Source organism: Schistocerca serialis, chromosome 3 (genome assembly GCF_023864345.2).
Source record: "Schistocerca serialis cubense isolate TAMUIC-IGC-003099 chromosome 3, iqSchSeri2.2, whole genome shotgun sequence".
In the NCBI taxonomy this organism is placed as follows: Eukaryota; Metazoa; Arthropoda; class Insecta; order Orthoptera; family Acrididae; genus Schistocerca; species Schistocerca serialis.
The window spans coordinates 458,921,141-458,942,175 of NC_064640.1; the positions used below are offsets into that span (position 1 = coordinate 458,921,141).

General features: G+C 45.3%; 1 protein-coding gene and 1 pseudogene across 3 annotated transcripts in view; one reads left to right on the forward strand and one right to left on the reverse strand.

Annotated features, from left to right (window-relative positions):
• Positions 1-21,035, forward strand: part of LOC126470359 (cytochrome P450 4C1-like) — a 368,651-nt gene that overhangs the window by 107,149 nt on the left and 240,467 nt on the right. The window contains exon 1 of one of the 3 annotated variants that reach the window (XM_050098155.1): positions 14,858-15,005. The exons of 1 other annotated variant lie outside the window; for it this stretch is intronic. The gene's annotated coding sequence lies outside the window, so the exon portion shown is untranslated. Of the gene's footprint in view, positions 1-14,857; positions 15,006-21,035 lie in introns of those variants that run through there. One more of the 3 variants, XM_050098156.1, reaches the window with a different exon arrangement.
• Positions 8,820-8,937, reverse strand: LOC126471827 (5S ribosomal RNA; annotated as a pseudogene).

Sequence of the window (21,035 nt, forward strand, 5' to 3'; positions counted from 1 at the left end):
TGTACTCGCACCTAGTACTAATATGAACAAAGGATAAGTGAGCACAAGTGCCAATGAGCATGAAAATTCGTAAGACTGAGAAATAACTACAGGAAAAAAGTAATTCACGGGAGATTTTAGATTAACTTCAGTTATTTTTCCAAAAACAGACACAAAAATTCATGAAGAGAAGATAAAAATGTCATCTCATGGACAACCACATATTAAGAAAAATCAGAAAAATAACCCCATTTACTTAAGCTGAGGTGACAAAAGTCATGGGATACCTCCTAATACCGTATCGGACCTCCTTTTGCTCGGCATAGTGCAGCAATTTGACGTGGCATGGACTTAACAAGTCGATAGAAATACCTGCAGAAATATTGAGCCATGCTGACTCTATTGCCGTGCATAACAGCGAAAATGTTGCCAGTGCAAGATTTTATGCATGTGAACGAACTGACCTCTCGATTATGTTCCATAAATGTTCAATGGGATTCATGTCGGGCCATCTGGGTGCCAAACCATTCGCTCAAAATGTCCAGATTGTTCTGACATAGCCCATTGTCAGTCGCAAAAATCCCATCTTTGTTTCGGAACATAAAGTCCATGTCAGTCCGGAACCGCGAGACTGCTACGGTCGCAGGTTCGAATCCTGCCTCGGGCATGGATGTGTGTGATGTCCTTAGGTTAGTTAGGTTTAAGTAGTTCTAAGTTCTAGGGGACTGATGACCACAGATGTTAAGTCCCATAGTGCTCAGAGCCATTTGAACCATTTTGAGCCATAAAGTCCATGAATGTCTGCAAATGATCTTCAGGTAGTCAAACATAGCTATTTTCTGTCAATGATCGGTTCAGTTCGACCGGAGTACCCAGTCAGTTACCAAGTAAACACAACCCTCACCGTTATGGAGCCACCACAAGCTTCCACAGTGCTTTACTGACAACTTGGGTCCATGGCTTCGTGGGGTCTGCATCACACTCGAACCCTACCTTCAGCTCTTACCAACTGAAATCGGGACTCACCTAACCAGGCCACTGTTTTCTAGTCGTCTAGGGTCCAACTGATATTCTCGGGAGCTCAGGAGGGCTGTCGTGCTGTTAGCAAAGGAACTCGCGTCGGTCGTCTGCTGTCATACCCCATTAACGGCAAATTTCGCCTCACTGTCCTAATGGATACGTTCGTCGCTCATCTCATACTGATTTTGGCGGTTACTTCACTCAGTGCTGCTTGTCTGTCAGCACTGACAACTCTACGCAAACGCCGCTGCTCTCGGTCGTTAAGTGAAGGCCGTCGGCCATTGCGTTGTCCGTGGTGAGAATTTATGCCTGAAATTTTGTATGACTGCCACTCTTGACACTGCAGATCTAGGAATATTGAATTCCCTAACGATTTCCGAAATGGAAATGGAAATGTGTCTAGCTCCAACTACCATTCCGCTTTCAAAGTCTGTTAATTCCAGTCGTGCGGCCATAATCACATCTGAAACCTTTTCACATGAATCACCTGTGTACAAATGACAGATTCGCCAGTGCAATGCCTTTGTATACCTTGTGTACGCTATACTACACCATCTGTGTATGTGCATTCCTCGCAATAGTACGAGGGGCGTTCAAAATGCAACACATTTTTTTCTCGTCCAATCTCAGTTGATAAAATGCGGAATTTGTTGTGGAACATCGTAGAATATTCCCACTTTGTCTCCTATAGTTGCTGAAGCTCCGATAGGTGGCAGCGCTGTATGTAGGCATCAATATGGCGGTTATTACGTTGGTGCGTCCCAAGCAGGTAGTTGTCACTGAGTTACTTTTGGCGGAAAACCAAAGCACTGCAGATATTCGTAGGCGCTTGCAGAATGTCTGCGGAGACACGGCAGTGAACAAACGTACGATGAGTCGTTGGGCGAGGCGTCTGGCACCACTGCAAAAAGGTCGTACAAATCTGTCTGATCTCCCGTGTGTTAGCCGTCTGCAACTAGTTGTGACCCTTGCAATTTTGGAACGTGCGGACACTCTCATTCGAGGTGATCAACAGATCACAATAAAACACCTCTCTGCTCAAAAGGACGGCTCTGTTGGTAGTGCTAACATACTAGTACACCATTTGAGGTACTCAAAAATGTGTGTCCGAATCTCACGCCTTCCTACTTCCCTCTGTTTGGCCTAATGGAGGATGTTCTCCGTGGGAAGCCGTACGTGGATGATGGGGAGGTTATTGATGCACCAAGACTTTTGCACCGACGTCGACCAATCGAGTTGTACTTTGCGGGCATACAGGCCCTCCCAGTACGTTGGCGTAAGGCTGTCATATTGACTGGAGATTATGTTGAAAAATGGGATTTTGTGGCCAAAACAGTGGGGAATAATGTGATGTGTTGGAATCCTCAATAAAACCAACCTGCTCTGAGAAGCAAATGCATTGCATTACTTATTGAACGCCCCTGGTATTTAGAAAGAGGAAAAGTAACGTGAAAGACGACCTGTAACCTCGGATGACTCACTGAAAAACAGACATTGGTTCTTGCATATTCAAATGTGACACGACCTTAGCATTTTTCACATGAATACACGAGTGCAAAAACATGTCCTGCAGCAGCACATGAAAAACCATGTGTAAGGGCGTACTGAAAAGTAATGTCTCCGAAAGCTTTTTAAATAAAACAACCGTTATTAACATTCTACCTCTACATTCTTCATGTCTACATATTTATTTCTCAACATAGCCATCCTGGAACGAACACATTTCTCACAACGAGAGTCCAGTTTGTTGGTACTACCACTGCAGAATGTTTGAAATTGTTGACGGGCCACAACTTCACCGCTGCTTGCACCGATTCATCACTATCAAAGCGAAGCCTTCGATGGTGTTCTTTAAGTTCTGGAAAGAGATGAAAATCGGGAGGAGCCAAGTCGGGACTGTGTGGAGGATGATCGCTGACAGTGAACCCAAAGAGTCGAATTGTTGCAAATGTCGCAGAGCTCGTGTGTGGTCTGGCACTGTCATGGTGAAGGAGAGGGTGCTCCATGTGTAGACGAACTTGTCGAATTCGAAACTCACTTACATAACGCTGTTTTTAACGCACCGACATAGTTCCGTTGAACACCGCCCTGTTACACGCTACAATTCGAAGCCCTCTAGTGGCAGAGTGCTGCGAATATGTAGGCATGAAGAATAAAGATGTAAAATGTCAATAACGTTTGTTTTATTTAAAAAGCTCTGAGATTTTTCACACACAACATTTGGAGACATTACTCTTTAGCACGCCCTCGAAACATGGAATTATACCAATATAACGCAAGCGAGTAAATGTCTCACCGAAAATGCTAGACGATGCAGCTTGGTAATACTGATCTCAAGTAATTTACAAGGCAGAATTCTAAACTTCACAAATCGCGAGCAGGCAGTAGTATGTCATCTACGTCCAGCACAGACCAGACGAAGAGGAAGAATAGAACAGGCCGCTCTGCCCAAACGAACTCGAAGCTGAGCGCCAAGCAGCCTGATTGGATGATAAGGCACCGTGCTCAAAGTACAGCGTAGAGTCATCGTTTTTCACTACTCAACAAAAGATAAGACTTCTGCAGCAGACGATAACGTGGACTATAAAGTCCTTGAGTCTTGCGAGTGTTTCGCAACTCGAGCAGTGATACTTTACGTGAAAGACGTTTTTAACAAATGTCTTTCAACTTTATAGACACTAATCTGGATAACCTCACTCGGAAAGGGATGTGACAACAGGTGATAAAAGAACAATGAACAAAAGAGTCTCAACCAACCTTCTTTAAGCTATTATCAACATCAAAATATTTCCATGGCATCAACATTAGGTACTAGTGCCACTTTGTCTGCTCTCGACCATATCATTATAAATCCAGATGACAGCACAAAATAGCCGGTAAAGCAAGCACCATTCTACAGTAAATGTAGCATATAAATTTCAGGCTTTCATTTTTGAATACATACGGTAACGTATATGTGCAGTAGTGTATACATAAAGCTTGTTTAATAAAATCTTTAAGCCACTATCAACAGATATTGGGGATAGAAATATTCCATCGGTCCAAAAAGTTTCGTGATTGGATTAATAAAAAATACACTACCGTTTGGAGAAAGTGGAACAGCAAGACCTAGAGATGTTATCACAATTAACTTTATTCCACCGGTTAGGACCATGACACTACACAAATGATTACTTTTACGGATCTGTACATGCGCTGTGATTGTGGGAATTCGGTACGGAGTAGCGCCACCACCTGCTGCAATCAGAACCACTAGACGTCGTGGCATGAGATCAAAGATCGCCTGAATATGATGCTGGGGAATATTCTGCTACGCCGTTTGTAGGCGCATCCACGAAGCATCAACTGTTGCTGAAGGGATATCTGAGCAAATAAGTTGCCGACTGACGTATCCCAGACATGTGCGATGGGCATCAGGTCAGGCAAACGGAGAGGCCACGGAAGCAATTGTACCCATAGTTCTTTGAACGAATCTTGCACATTCCTCGCCACATACGGCCGGTTGTTGTCCTGCTGAAATATGGCATGTAGAACGACTTGCAGGGGGTGCAATGCCTCTGACTGCAAACCGTCCATGATGTGGCGGTAACAGTGACTGCCCTCAAAACGTAGGAGACGAAATTACTTGTTATGAAAACTGTCGCCCCAAGCCATGACACTTTGCGTTTGTCCGATATGCCGCTGAACAATGCAGTCTGTCCGACTGCGTTCACTACCGCGGCGTCGAACGAGTATGCGGCCATCACTGTAGAAGCTGAAGCGGGATTCGTCCGAAACCACTACATTTTGCCACCCATCACGGGCCGAGCGGTTCTAGGCGCTACAGTCTGGAACCGCGACCGCTACGGTCGCAGGTTCGAATCCTGCCTCGGGCATGGATGTGTGAGATGTTCTTAGATTAGTTAGGTTTAAGTAGTTCTAAGTTCCAGGGGACTGATGACCTCAGAAGTTAAGTCCCATAGTGCTCACAGCCATTTGAACCATTTGAACAACCCAGCGCGATAATGTCAGCGTTCACGTGTCAATTGTAGTCTGTGGCGTTGGTGGGTTCTGGTCAGTGGAAGCCGACATAATGGAATGCATGCCACAAGTGCAACTCACAGAAGACGGCGTCGAACCGTCGACGTAGACATGTGGCGCACGGGGTAGCCACGCGGTCTCTGCGCCTTTTCACGGTCCGCGCGGCTTACCCGTCGAGTCCTCCCTCGGGCATGGGTGTGTGTGTTGTCCTTAGCGTAAGTTAGTTTAAGTTAGATTAAGTAGTGCGTAAGCTTAGAGACCAGTGACCTTAGCAGTTTGGTCCCGTAAGACCTTACCACAATTTCCAAAATTACCACGTAGACATGTCCACATCCGTCGCAGAGCTCCAGCGTTGTTCCAGCACTGTGGGAGACGCTGTTGTGTCCGTAACGGCCGAGAGAATAAGCTGGCGGTCATCTCGCTCAGTAATTACAATGTGTCGTCCAGTACCCCGTCGGCATTGTGTAAGGACCCCTTCTCTCCACTGTTTCCACGCCTCACTATCGAAGCAGCGTGCCATGTACGAGACGCAATGGCACGGTTACTTACAGGTTTCCACTTCGCATGACGGTTCCGCATCGACTGAGCGTTGTGAACACTGACCTGTCTGGTCAACCACAAGAGGGCCCTGTGGGGTCTACATGCACACCACCACCTCTCTGTCATTTAAATCACTTATTATGGTTCCGCTGCTCGACACGTCCTCTTATCGTGGTGCGTTGCAAACCATTGCTTCTGAGTGTTTCACTTTTTACAAACAGTAGTCTAGGTAAACGTTAAATTGGTGGTTTTAATGTTACAGGTGTTCTACATAGCCCCCCCCCCCCCCCACCTAAATTGAGTACCACGCACAAAAATGCTCATGTGAAATTGTATGAAAAGTCCTTTTTGGGATGTTGTTCAACATACATGTCTTATTGGCTCGAATGACAGTTATGTTGTCAAATCATTGACCCATCATTCGAATTTCTGCACTTTGTCGTTTTGTGATCAGTTCATGTGATAACACCAGGTGTCGTTAACCGTGATAATTTTCTGAAAAGCAGAATTGTTGCATTCAGCATTTTAATTACATCACGAAGGCGGCCATGAGTCATTTTTGTTCCAGATTCAAAGTGTGCAGGACCAACTTTGCAAACAATTTTCTCTACGTCGAAACATTCTGTAGAATGTTCTGATCTCTTGATTTAGAGATGTTGCTCGAATGTCGGAACTTTTTGGATGGGCGCCATATTGTCGTGGATAAAAATCAGGTAGCAGTGCCTCTTTTGTTGCTGTGGATCATACACTGAAGAGCCAAAGAAACTGGTACACCCGCCTAATATCGTGCACGGCCACCGCGAGCACGCAGAAGTGCCACAACATGAAGTTTCGTGGACTCGACTAATATCTGAAGTAGTGCTGGAGGGAATGGACACCATGAATCCTGCAGGGCTGTCCATAAATCCGTAAGGGGACAGGGGGGGGGGGGGTGGAGATCTCTTCTGAACAGCACGTTGCAAGGCGTCCCAGATATGCTCAATAATGTTCATGTCTGGAGAGTTTGGTGGCCAGCGGAAGCGTTTAAACTGAGATGAGTGTTCCTGGAGCCGCACTGTAGCAATTCTGGATGTGTGAGGTGTCACACTACCCTGCTGCAATTGCCCAAGTCCGTTAAAACGCACAATGGACAAGAATGGATGCAGGTGATCAGTCAGTCAGACAGGATGCTTACGTACGCATCACCTGCCAGAGTCATATCTAGACGTGTCAGGGCTCCCATATCACTCCAACCGCACACGCCACACATCATTACAGAGCCTCCACCAGCTTGAACAGTCCCCTCCCGACATGCAGGGACCATGGATTCATGAGGTTGTCTCCATACCCGTACACGTCCATCCAATCGATTCAATTTCAAACGAGACTTGTGCTACCAGGCAACATCAGGTAGTCATCAACAGTTCAACGTCGCTGTTGACGGGCCCAGGCGAGTCATAAAGCTTTGTGTTGTGCAGTCATGACGGGTACACGAGTGGGCCTTCGGCTCCGAAAGCCCATACCGATGATGTTTCGTTGAATGGTTCTCACGCTAATACTTGTTGATGGCCCAGCACTGAAATCTGCAGCAGGTTGTGGAAGTGTTGCACTTCTGTCTCCTTGAACGATTCTCTACAGTCGTCGTTGGTCCCGTTCTTGTAGGATATTTTTCCAGCCGCAGCGATGTCGGAGATCTGATGTTTTACTGGATTGCTGATATTCACGGTACACTCTTGAAATGTTCGTACGGGAAAAGTCCCGCTTCATCGCTACCTCGGAGTTGCTGCGTCCCATCGCTAGTGCGCCGAATATAACACCATGTTCAAACTCACATAAATATTGACCACCTACCATTGTAGCGGCAGTAACCAATCTAACAACTGCGCCAGACCCTTATTGTTCATACAGAGTGTTACAAAAAGGTACGGCCAAACTTTCAGGAAACATTCCTAACACACAAATAAAGAAAAGATGTTATGTGGACATGTGTCCGGAAACGCTTAATTTCCATGTTAAGGCTCATTTTAGTTTGTTCTTCCACCTACGCTCAATGGAGCACGTTATCATGATTTCATACGGAATACTCTACCTGTGCTGCTAGAACATGTGCCTTTACAAGTACGACACAACATGTGGTTCATGCACGATGGAGCTCCTGCACATTTCAGTCGAAGTGTTCGTACGCTTCTCAACAACAGATTCGGTGACCGATGGATTGGTAGAGGCGGGCCAATTCCGTGGCCTCCACGCTCTCCTGACCTCAACCATCTTGACTTTCATTTATGGGGGCTTTTGAAAGCTCTTGTCTACGCAACCCCGGTACCAAATGTAGAGACTCTTCGTGCTCGTATTGTGGAAGGCTGTGATACAATATGCCATTCTCCAGGGCTGCATGAGCGCATCAGGGATTCCATGCGACGGAGAGTGGATGCATGGATCCTCGCTAACGGAGGACATTTTGTACATTTCCTGTAACAAATTGTTTGAAGTCACGCTGGTACGTTCTGTTGCTGTGTGTCTCCATTCCATGATTAATGTGATGTGAAGAGAAGTAATAAAATGAGGTCTAACATGGAAAGTAAGCATTTCCGGACACATGTTCACATAAGATATTTTCTTTCTTTGTGTGTGAGGAATGTTTCCTGAAAGTTTGGCCGTACCTTTATGTAACGCCCTGTATATAGGAGTTGCTGACTCCAACGCTGTATTCTGCCTGTTTACACATCTCTGTATTTGAATGCGCATGCCTATACCAGTTTCTTTGACGCTTCAGTGTACTGTAAATCCAAATGATAGCAGAAAATAACTGTTAAAGTTCATACCATTCTACAGTAAATATGACACATAAACTTTCAGCACACTCCAGACTTTGTTTTGAATATGTATAGTGGTTTTATGAGCTGTGTCGAGGCCTCGCACTAAACTGCCAGCAGTCAGTAACACAGACGGGTTATACGGGCAACGGACCTCTCTGCAGACGACAGACACTAGAGGACTGTGCTCCTCCATGTCACCAATTGGCAACCATAGTGCCGTTAGAGGTTATGGCCCCACGGAAATTTTCAGTCCTGCTGTCCAGCACTCCGTCTTCAGGCCACAAGTGGCCTATCGGGACCATCCGACCGCCGTGTCATCCTTCAGTTGTGGATGCGGATAGGAGGGGCGTGTGGTCAGCACACTGCTCTCCCGGTCATTATGATGGTTTTCTGCGACCGGAGCTGCTGCTATTCGATCGAGTAGCTCCTCAATTGTCATCACGAGGCTGAGTGCACCCCGAAAAATGGCAACAGCGCATGGCAGCCCGGATGGTCACCCATCCAAGTGCCGGCCACGCCCGACAGCGCTTAACTTCGGTGATCTCACGGGAACCGGTGGATCCACTGCGGCAAGGCCGTTGCCAATCCTGCTATCCACGTGACCGAAAATAGTACCGGCAGTATCCTAGAGCATGGGCAGTACTGAGGCTGCCGCTCGGCCACGGTGGGCCAGTTCACTCCATGTGAGTTCCTGGGCCAAGCGCCAGTTGTGAAAGCATTCCAACAATTATTATCCCACTCTGGAGCCACGGCAGTGATGACGTCGTAATTCACATCAATCTTCCCATCCAGACGCTACCAGCATAGCCCCTACGCTAATGAGACATAGCTCCGTCGCCATGACTTGTAAACGGGCTTCATAATATCCGTTATTGTTTTTATCATCGCTTATGCCAAGCTCAGACTCAAATTCATTAATTGAGGACTTTAACAGTTGCTCGTCCAGGACAGAGTTCGATTGTGGCACTGTTAGCATATGGAGCTTGACATTTACAAAGTTCCTTTGCCACGCCCTTTCAATCTTTCTACGTTCATTCCATATTCAAGAATTGACTTGTGTTAAATCACCGTGTTTAGAATTAACTCTTATCAGAGACAACGTCAGACCTTAGTCCTTCAGTTATTATTATTATTCATTAAATGTTGAAGAAGAGGTTTGTGTTCATTTACTGTATTGAGAATTAACTGTTAATGGTTCAAATGGCTCTGAGCACTATGGGACTCAACTGCTGAGGTCATTAGTCCCCTAGAACTTAGAACTAGTTAAACCTAACTAACCTAAGGACATCACAAACATCCATGCCCGAGGCAGGATTCGAACCTGCGACCGTAGCGGTCCTGCGGTTCCAGACTGCAGCGCCTTTAACCGCACGGCCACTTCGGCCGGAATTAACTGTTAGCCAGGACAACTACAGGCCTACGGCCCTCAGTTAAATCCATCGTTTGTTTATTGTTCACACAGGGGCACTTGATTGTGGAACTAACTTTCAACGTATAGTGATAAGTACAGGAATTCTGCCTCAGATATCAGGTTGTGGTTGCACATTCAAGAGGTTTCTGCAAGTTTTTATGACTGTGTTTAAACTAACGTCAATCAGAGAAGTTTTTTTTCCTTTTTATGATACAATAAGCTTCATTTTCATTGCACTCCTGGGTATTCTTCCTTTGGTGGACATATTATTTGGTGACGAGGTATTCTTTCGAGGTAGTTCTCACAGGCGTGCTCTGACCCTGGTAAACAGTGTTTTGACGTGTGTTAGCCCACTTTCAAGTACACTTGCAGTTACATTGCTTCCAGCATGGCGGAATCGACGAATGTCTTTTCCAAAGTGTTGTGTCGTTGCTGCACCAGCAGATGAAGTTCACCCACGCAATCCAGATCAAGAGACTGGCAGCAGTTTCCGTGACGTCAGAGGAGTTGTACAACCACCTCCGATAAACCCCGACGTTGCTTTCTCCATCTGGCGTGGCTTCGGTGTATTTGGTCAGTATCTTCATGACACCATTCCCGCCGCTGCTCCAGAGACAATCGCCGCCAGACAGCACCGTCGCAGTTTCCTCCTTGTGACCCACATCTGCACCTTTGTCCGCAACTGTCCTCCTGCATACTCCTTCACTCGATGTTTTGCCGCACACCTCCATAGCCTCGCCTGTTCCCTTCCACATGGTCCCGGTCGTGCCTAATACATACACGTAAAATTTTTCTCTTTTCCTGTGCCTATTCCACGGACGCAATTTCTAAATCTCTTTTCTATGTCTCACCTATGCACGCATTTCTGCTTCTATAGCCACCTATACACTGTGGACAAAATCCTCTTCAAATTCAAGTGCGGTTCACCCACATTTGCCCTCCCAAAACGCTCTCATGCCTTTCGGACCCAAGATTTTCACATGCAACGTCCTACCGCCCGCTCTTCTGCCCTCCTCTTACGCACTTCTGCGTTAATTTCTGCCCTCTGGTCTCCCCAAGTCTACTTCTCCTGTGCTTCGTGAGGTGCTCGCCTGATGCAATCTGAAGGCCACCAGACCGCAAGCAGCTGCAACACCTGGATGTCCAGACCTACTGGTCTCAGCGAATGAGTCCTTCCACTCAGCTTCTAATCGTCTACCTCCATGCTCCGTCCATACCTTTAACTCCCAGTTGTCTACGCTACACTGCCATCACGCTTTGGACGAGGCCCTGTTGGCGGACGACATTGAAATCATTATCAATACATCTACTATGCCCCCGGTGTCATATGCCGTTATCGGATCAAAATCGATATCGCCTTTCTGAGTTTATTAATTTTTTTTCAGCGGTGTACATAGCTGGATAATTTGCGCACCGTGAGTTACGCTGCCTGAAGAGATATACACAGCTTGAAACTGTAATACATGACTTACTGTGTTAAACCTTTAACACAAGACTATAATTCTTAGTGAGTATATGACAGCATTTGAAATTTTTAAATTCGTTCAATAAGTACAAGAAATATTGAAAATGAAAGTTTTGTTGCCCAGGAAACTATGAGATAGTTAACCTGCAATTTGATTGTTAGCCACTGAGTAACACATATTAGAGATGTTTCGCTACACAGGTGAATCAAAAGTAACTGTACAAACTTTGTGGGTGTAATGTATGCCTTAAAATAAGAGTAAAATATTAAATAAAGCTTTGCTTGCAATTGCTTTATTTTCGAGAGGCGCGGACGTGGAGGGGCTTGGTGGTTAACGTCCAGTCGACAATGAGGTCATTAGAGACGGAACACAAGCGCGGATTAAGGGAGAATGGGGAAGGAAATCGACCGCGCCCTTTCAAAGGAACCATTCTGGCGTTTTCCTGAAGCAATTTAGGGAAAATCACGGAAAACCTAAACAGGATGATCGGACGCGGGTTTCAACCGTCGTCCTTCCGAATGCCAGCTCAGTGTGCTAACCAAGGCGCCACCTCGTTCCGACTTATGATGCACAATGCCATTTGTTGTAGGATTTACATCATATATCAGTAAAGGCTTTTGGCATGTGTTGTTCGTCTGCATATCGACTGATGTTGCCTTGGATACCCCTCTACACCACTATCATATATCAGTAAAGGTTTTTGGCATGTGTTGTTCGTCTGCATATCGACTGATGTTGCCTTGTCACCCCTCTACACCACTATGTTGATTCTAGTTCTAAATGACTTTATATATTTGACTTCGGTGTGGTTCGCTGTACTCTGTGGCGTTGTGGGGCACTTGTGGAGGTATAAGAACTCTCGTGTGGCTGCTGTACGACGATATTAACATCGTTTCGCAGTGAACATTTGGTGTGGTATGGTGCACAATCAATTACTCGGACCGCATGTCATTCCACAGCGCTTGACTAGCAAAGTGTATTGACAGTTTTTGGAACATGAATTTGGTGGTCTGCTTCATGCTGTCACGCTCGCTCGCGACACTGTACATTTCAGGCGGGAGATAGCAGAGTATCTCAATGTTTCCAGAATGAAATTTTCACTCTGCAGCGGAGTGTGCGCTGATACGAAACTTCCTGGCAGATTAAAACTGTGTGCAGGACCGAGACCCGAACTCGGGACCTTTGCCTTTCGCAGGCAAGTGTTCTACCAACTGAGCTACCCAAGCACGACTCACGCCCCGTCCTCACAGCTTTAATTCCGCCAGTACCTCGTCTCCTACCACAGTTTTAATCTGCCAGGAAGTTTTATCTCAGTGTTGCTTATCGCGATAAGTGGAAAGGTCGTGCAGGCCCAGTCGCTTGGCCCACCATATCCCCCTGGACTTGTACCTTTGGAGTACTCTCAAGGAGCTCGTTCATGGTGTTCGTATCGATAATGCAGAAGTTGGACCATTATGGAGTAAGGGGAGTAGCTTACAATTGGTTCGCCTCTTACTTTAAGAACAGAAAGCAGAGGGTAATTCTCCGCAATATTGAGAGTGGTAGTGATGTTCAGTCCCAATGGGGCACTGTTAAGTGGGGCGTTCCCCAAGGGTCGGTGCTGGGGCCACTGCTGTTTCTTATTTACATAAATAATATGCCTTCTAGTATTACAGGTGATTCAAAAATATTTCTGTTTGCTGATGACACCAGCTTGGTAGTGAAGGATCTTGTGTGTAATATTGAAACAGTAACAAATAATGTAGTTCATGAAATAAGTTCGTGGCTTGTGGAAAATAATTTGATGCTAAATCACAGTAAGACTCAGTTTTTAAAGTTTCTAACTCACAATTCAACAAGAACCGATATTTTGATCAGACAGAATAGGCATATTATAAGCGAGACGGAACAGTTCAAGTTCCTAGGCGTTCGGATAGATAGTACGCTGTTGTGGAAAGCCCATGTCCAGGATCTTGTTCAGAAGCTAAATGCTGCTTTATTTACCATTAGAACAGTATCTGAAATAAGTGACACTTCAACACGAAAAGTAGTCTACTTCGCATATTTTCATACGCTTATGTCGTATAGTATTATTTTCTGGGGTAATTCTTCTGATTCAAAAAGGGTATTTTTGGCTCAAAAACGGGCTGTTCGAGCTATATGTGGTGTAAGTTCGAGAACCTCTTGTCGACCCCTATTCAAAAATCTGGGAATTCTGACATTGCCCTCACAGTATATATTTTTTTTAATGTCGTTTGTTGTTAGCAATATTAGCCTATTCCCAAGAGTTAGCAGCTTTCACTCAGTTAATACTAGGCAGAAATCAAATCTGCATGTAGAATGCACTTCCTTGACTCTTGTGCAGAAAGGAGTGCACCCATTTTCAATAAGCTACCACAAGAACTCAAAAATCTTAGCAGTAGCCCAAACTCTTTTAAGTCTAAACTGAAGAGTTTCCTCATGGCTCACTCCTTCTATTCTGTCGAGGAGCTCCTGGAAGAGCTAAAAAATTAAGCAAATTCCAGTGTTACATTGTTGATTTTCTTCATTTGAACTTACGATTTGTCACCTGAACATGTTTTTTTATATTTCATTTTATCTGTTTCTAATATCGTGTTATAATGCTCCTTAATTTGGTCCCACGGAACAAAAAATAAATAAATAAAAAATGTAGCACAACTACAGCAGCGAACTGGAAACGGGTGTGCAACTATGAAGAATGAAATGAACGGAGCCTTCAACATTCTGACCGTGGTAAGACGTCGAGCGCGTCACTGTCTTCGTCTACATGGCCATCATTTTGTAGTTGTGTTGAGTTTTTGGCCCATTTGTGACGTTGCTTTCTGACAAGAATTAATTTTGTGTTGCATTTGTGGTCCCTACTCTGCTGCATAACTCTGAAATAAACAGTTTCAGACAAAACGTTATTTGACATTTCACGCTTATTTTGATGTATACATTGCACCCACGAAGTGTGTACAGTTACTTTTAAATTTGCCTGTAAGTACAAAATCGAACAGCGTCAGTCTTCTATCTGGACAGAGAGAAGCGTCCGAGAGGTCGCACTAGCGCTGACTTTCGTGTCCCGCCCGCCACCGGCATGCGTGCAACGCGTCAGTAGCCCGATGACGTAAGTCAGCGGCGCGTTGCCTAATGTTGGCGTCGTTGGGTTAGGCCTCAGAACTTGACTTTCACCGCCAGAACTGTGTTACGGACACCGGGAAGTGGCTCGGGTTGCGTGACGGTCACTCGGGGCGGGGATGGTGGCGGCTAAATGACGGCAGCCTTGGAAGCGGCGAGGAGCGCCGTTTGACATTTCACGCTTATTTTGATGTATACATTGCACCCACGAAGTGTGTACAGTTACTTTTAAATTTGCCTGTAAGTACAAAATCGAACAGCGTCAGTCTTCTATCTGGACAGAGAGAAGCGTCCGAGAGGTCGCACTAGCGCTGACTTTCGTGTCCCGCCCGCCACCGGCATGCGTGCAACGCGTCAGTAGCCCGATGACGTAAGTCAGCGGCGCGTTGCCTAATGTTGGCGTCGTTGGGTTAGGCCTCAGAACTTGACTTTCACCGCCAGAACTGTGTTACGGACACCGGGAAGTGGCTCGGGTTGCGTGACGGTCACTCGGGGCGGGGATGGTGGCGGCTAAATGACGGCAGCCTTGGAAGCGGCGAGGAGCGCCGACCCTGGCGGCTCGTATTTGGCGAGCAACCGCACGCGCAGGCCGCAGTCTGCGCTGCGCCGCGCCGCCGGACCGCACGCTGCAGAGCTGCGACGCGCCTCGCCTGGGTAAGCGCGCCACCCACCTCTGCAGCGGGCATGTTGCGCGCCAGGGGCGCTTCTTAGTTTATCATTGCTGCCAATGAATCACTTAAAATTTGCATCCCGTTTATATTTCGTAAGCCGTTCGAGATATCGAAACAAAGGTTTTGGCAATTGAGACTGCGCACTGGGGAACTCAATTTTATTGCATGTTTAATCAACCTACCTCCTCAGATGGAGAGCACGATTATTCTTATATCCGGCACAATTTAACCAATGTCTCACAGACGTGGGTAATGATGATCGAGAAGTCCGGGTCTTGTACCACGCGATTTCCATCTTCTCGATAAACTAAAAGATCATCTGTGGGAAAGAGATTTTTGTGTGATTAGTACGTTCAGACAGCGGTTCTCGAACGGCTTCGTAACCAAGGAGTGGATTTCTATCATCAAGGTACTGGACGATTGATAGAAAATTTCGATCATTGTTTAGAGAGACTTGGTGTCTATGTTGAAAAATAGTGTCATGTAGCTATGTCAGTTGGAGGTGTTTTACAGTATTCAATGAAAGTCACTTAGCTTTACTTTTAGAAGTTCCCTCGTAGCTTCACACATAAGCCGGTCATTTACTTTAACTACAACTTACTCTATTCGTGATTTCACGTCTTACTCCGGCGCACTGCCGCTCGCAGATTTTCGTACGGTTGAAATTCTTTAATATGACAGTGGAATGCAGCTAAATTCTTACGACTTTTCTCATTTCTCCTTTACGAAACGGCTAACAGTCTCTCCACAAGGTCAACTCTTTGTCACCCGCATCTACATCTACATATTTACTTCGTAAGCCACTGGCAGAACGTATATCGCACCAGTATTATCGATTTTCTCTCCTATTACATTCGCGTATTGAGAGATGAAAAATAAATGTCTGGATGCCACAATCTGACTGGATATTATTTAAGTTTTCACACTACCCACACGCAAACGCGCCGCCTCGGAAAATATCGTGGTTGCAAGTAATACTCTCCGATAAGTCTCCATTACAATAACCAGTGGCAGCCCATTCACTTACCTGGACACAATCGAAATTTTTATCGTGTCTGCAGTTGACTCTTCGTTTGAGATAACGCACTCCACTATGCCTGTCAAATAAGGCTAAATCCAGTTGCGAACTGGTGTAATGTCCCATACAAACATATTATCTTTAGCAGCTGTGAATTTGGTACAAATTCGAACATTTCGAAAGCCTACACTTGTATGCAAAATTTAAGGACGAAAGTAACTTTCGCATCATGTGGACCTTCGAAGTAACTTAACTCAATGGCACTTGGACGATACATAGAAAGAACTGCTACTGTACAACGGAGAAGATAACTGAAAGTAATACGTAATGAGACGAACAGAAATGACACTTTTACACAAAGACAATAATTACACTGAAGTCACCACGTTTTATGATGGTACCCAGAACATTACAAAAGGATGAACATAGTTCTTAATAGAGTGCCTGATCATCACGGACGGTAATGCATGCCCTGCAACGTGCTCCCATTCTGGCTAAAATGTTGGTAAGGAGTTCTTGTGGTAGAGCGTTCCATTTCTCTACCAACTCGACTGACAATCGCTGGATAGTCGTTGGTACATTTGGACGTGCTGCAATTCGTCTCCCGAACCCATCCCACTCGTGCTTGATAGGATTTAAGTTGGGGGAGCGGACAGGTGAGTCCATTCGCCGAATATCCTCTCGTTCCAAGAGCTCCTCCACCTGCTCATTTCCATGTGGTTGCACATTTTCATCCATAAATATGGTAAAAATCGTTCAAATGGCTTTAAGCACTATGTGATTTAACATCTGAGGTCATCAGTACCCTAGACTTAGAACTACTTAAACCTAACTAACCTAAGGACATTCATGCCCGAGGCAGGATTCGAACCTCCGACCGTAGCACTAGCGCGGTTCCGGACTGAAGCTCCTAGAACCGCTTGGCCACAGCGCCGACCATAAATATAAAGTCAGGGCCAAATGCATCCCTGATAAGACCCACATAGGGAAGGAGTACAGTGTCAAGATAACGTTGAACGCTGAGTTTACCGTGTTCAAAGATTTAGAGGCCAGTATCCTGATGCAATTTCTTGCTATCACAACTAGACCACCCAAACGATCATGTTCGACATTTTTCCTGGGTGGATTACGTACCATCAAATGGCGAGTGATGGGAACACGTAAAACTCCCAGGAACATTATCGAACGCGATCGTTTTAGTGGTTCAGATGTTATGGTGTTGGGTGGCATAATGTTACATGTGTGACCTGACCTCCAAATCTCTAAACTTGGTAGACGCACTGGGAAACGCTATTGTGACACTCTACTTCTTCCCCATCTTTTCAGGGGTGCACTCGGCCCTGACTTAATTTTTATGGATGACAGTGAGCGACCGCATCGAACTGGAGGAGGAGATTTTGGAACTAGAAGATATTCAGTGAATGTACTTGTCTATCACCCCCCCCCCCCCTCTCTCCCTATCGAGGACTTAAGGAATGTGATGGGGAGGTGTTTCGCAGCACGTGTACATGCAACAATGACCATCCAGCAATCAAGCAACCATTTTAGTTAAACCAGGTCCAGCACGTTATCCTACTAGGACTTGAAGTGCAAACAGTTAAAATTTGATTTTGTATGATCGCTGTTTTGCAAACCACATAACTTAATATTATGGTCGTTTCGCTTCTGACGCATTTTATTTTGGCGACAGCAGAATTTACCATAATTTAGCAGTGAAAGCTAATTTTTGAACATTTTACAATAATCTCTTCAGCATGACCAGTGCTATCCACAGTTACCTTTTACAGATAACTTCTCTTAAGACATGGCTATAGCTTTCCAACTCTGAACACTTTCGCTGGAATACATTAGTGTAAGTAATATTTATTACAAACCTTACGAACCTACATGGAGACCGGTTTACATGATGCGATGGCGAGTGAAAGAGCATCCAGACCTCATAGCTTGGGGATGTTTGAGGTGTCTACTCGAGGTAAAGAACCTATATCAGAAGTGATATTCTACTCGTTGGTTAATAAAAGTTGATAATAATCAGGTAGCCATACCAGTTTCCTGAAACTTACCCTGGTTGTTTTTAAATTTATGCTCGTAAGTGCTTAAAATTATTAAATATTGGTAGTCACGCGAAAAAATATTATCAATTGCAAGCAATATACCACAACCAACACAGTTTAATGTTAGGGAACCCAGTACCAGTTTCTCGTACATCGTTGCTTTACGTAACTTTCAGTCTAATTGCGATTCCGACTACTTTAATAATATTATATCGCCAGGTTCCAGAACTCGGCGTTTAGGTTAGGACTAGGTCACGTGACTTCTAAACGGGAACTGACCTCCCATTCGTCATTGTCTTGTCCGTTGGGCTTCCAAAATATGAGAGCCAGTCATAAATTACAAAGCACTTCAGAAACTTCCTCGTACAATAGACATATCCTTTTAGGTCAAGGTTAAAGTAATTATTTACGCTACAACGAAAAATAAATAGTAGTTTCCATTTGTAACTGTACAATGTATGACAGTACAGTATCGAAACAGTATCTAGAAGTTTTACCAGTTTTTATCCACAAATCTAATAGTCGCGGAAGAAATAGTCACACAGTCGACTGGACAGGCTACTTTGGGTACTGGGAGAGTGAACAGACTGAAGAGTATCCACAGACAACTGCCTGATAACTGGTCATTTAATACTATGGTAGGGGAAGGGAAGCAAGCGCCAGAGCACGAATTATTGAAGGACTTCTGCGATGTAGTTTTTCTGCCAAGGATGATGCTCAGAAAACTTCCGTGCGTTCCGCTCGCGAATATCATTAATGTACGTGGGATTCTCACCAAAACTGTTATGTGGAGGAGCTCGAGAAAATGCAAGGTAGAGTTGCGCAGTACGTTATTTTAATTATGAATGAACATGACAGCGTCAAATACATATTCGCTTATCTTCAGTGGGAAATTTATATCACGGAGTGAACATGTCAATAAAATCCAAGGAATCAGTGTGTACAGAAGAACGTATATGTAATGGTTCATCTTCAGCGTCGTTCGGTACTGAAACAAATAGATCCACAAAAGATACTGACATATGACGCAAACCCCACTTCACACTGTGCGATAACTTGTGAGGTCTAATATGAATGCAGTAGATGCGAAACGTCTATTAGATATCTTCTGCTAGGAATTCAACACTTATGGTGGAGCCTAGTTGTTAATGTTCCTCACACGCCTCGTCTTTCACGTTGACTGTGGCTGGCTCTGAGCACTATGGGACTTAACATCTATGGTCATCAGTCCCCTAGAACTTAGAACTACTTAAACCTAACTAACCTAAAGACATCACACACATCCATGCCCGAGGCAGGATTCGAACCTGCGACCGTAGCAGTCGCGCGGTTCCGGACTGAGCGCCTTAACCGCGAGACCACCGCGGCCACGTTGACTGTGTTTACCGACAGTAAGTAAAATCCTGATAAAATATATTACGCCGTCAATTTAATATTCGCGTCCTGTTAAGAGGAAGGAAGATTGAGTTTATCGTCCCGTCGATATGGAGGTCATTAGAGACGGAGTACAAGCTCGGATTGTGTCAAGGATGGGGAAGTAAATCGTACGTGCCCTTGCAAAGGGACCATCCCGACATTTGCATGGAGCGAATCAGAGAAATCACGGAAAACCTAAATCTGGATGGCGGGACGCGGGTTTGAACGTCCTCCCGAATGCGAGTCCAATGTGCTAACTACTGCACCACTTCGCTCGATACGTCCTTTCAGATACTTGCAAAATTGGAGTTATATTGTTAATCTCTGTAACCGTATCAGGCGAGCCTTAATTTTTATGTTTGTAAATTCCATCTCGTCAACTTCTAGCTGCATATGCTGTACGTAATCTACAGGGTGTTTCAAAAATGACCGGTATATTTGAAACGACAATAAAAACTAAACGAGCAGCGATAGAAATACACCGTTTGTTGCAATATGCTTGGGACAACAGTACATTTTCAGGCGGACAAACTTTCGAAATTACAGCAGTTACAATTTTCAACAATAGATGGCGCTGCAAGTGATGTGAAAGATATAGAAGACAACGCAGTCTGTGGGTGCGCCATTCTGTACGTCGTCTTTCTGCTGTAAGCGTGTGCTGTTCACAACGTGCAAGTGTGCTGTAGACAACATGGTTTATTCCTTAGAACAGAGGATTTTTCTGGTGTTGGAATTCCACCGCCTAGAACACAGTGTTGTTGCAACAAGACGAAGTTTTCAACGGAGGTTTAATGTAACCAAAGGACCGAAAAGCGATACAATAAAGGATCTGTTTGAAAAATTTCAACGGACTGGGAACGTGACGGATGAACGTGCTGGAAAGGTAGGGCGACCGCGTACGGTAACCACAGAGGGCAACGTGCAGCTAGTGCAGCAGGTGATCCAACAGCGGCCTCGGGTTTCCGTTCGCCGTGTTGCAGCTGCGGTCCAAATGACGCCAACGTCCACGTATCGTCTCATGCGCCAGAGTTTACACCTCTATCCATACAAAATTCAAACGCGGCAACCCCTCAGCGCCGCTACCATTGCTGCACGAGAGACATTCGCTAACGATATAGTGCACAGGATTGATGACGGCGATATGCATGTGGGCAGCATTTGGTTTACTGACGAAGCTTATTTTTACCGGGACGGCTTCGTCAATAAACAGAACTGGCGCATATGGGGAACCGAAAAGCCCCATGTTGCAGTCCCATCGTCCCTGCATCCTCAAAAAGTACTGGTCTGGGTCGCCATTTCTTCCAGAGGAATCATTGGCCCATTTTTCAGATCCGAAACGATTACTGCATCACGCTATCTGGACATTCTTCGTGAATTTTTGGCGGTACAAACTGCCTTAGACGACACTGCGAACACCTCGTGGTTTATGCAAGATGGTGCCCGGCCACATCGCACGGCCGACGTCTTTAATTTTCTGAATGAATATTTCGATGATCGTGTGATTGCTTTGGGCTATCCGAAACAT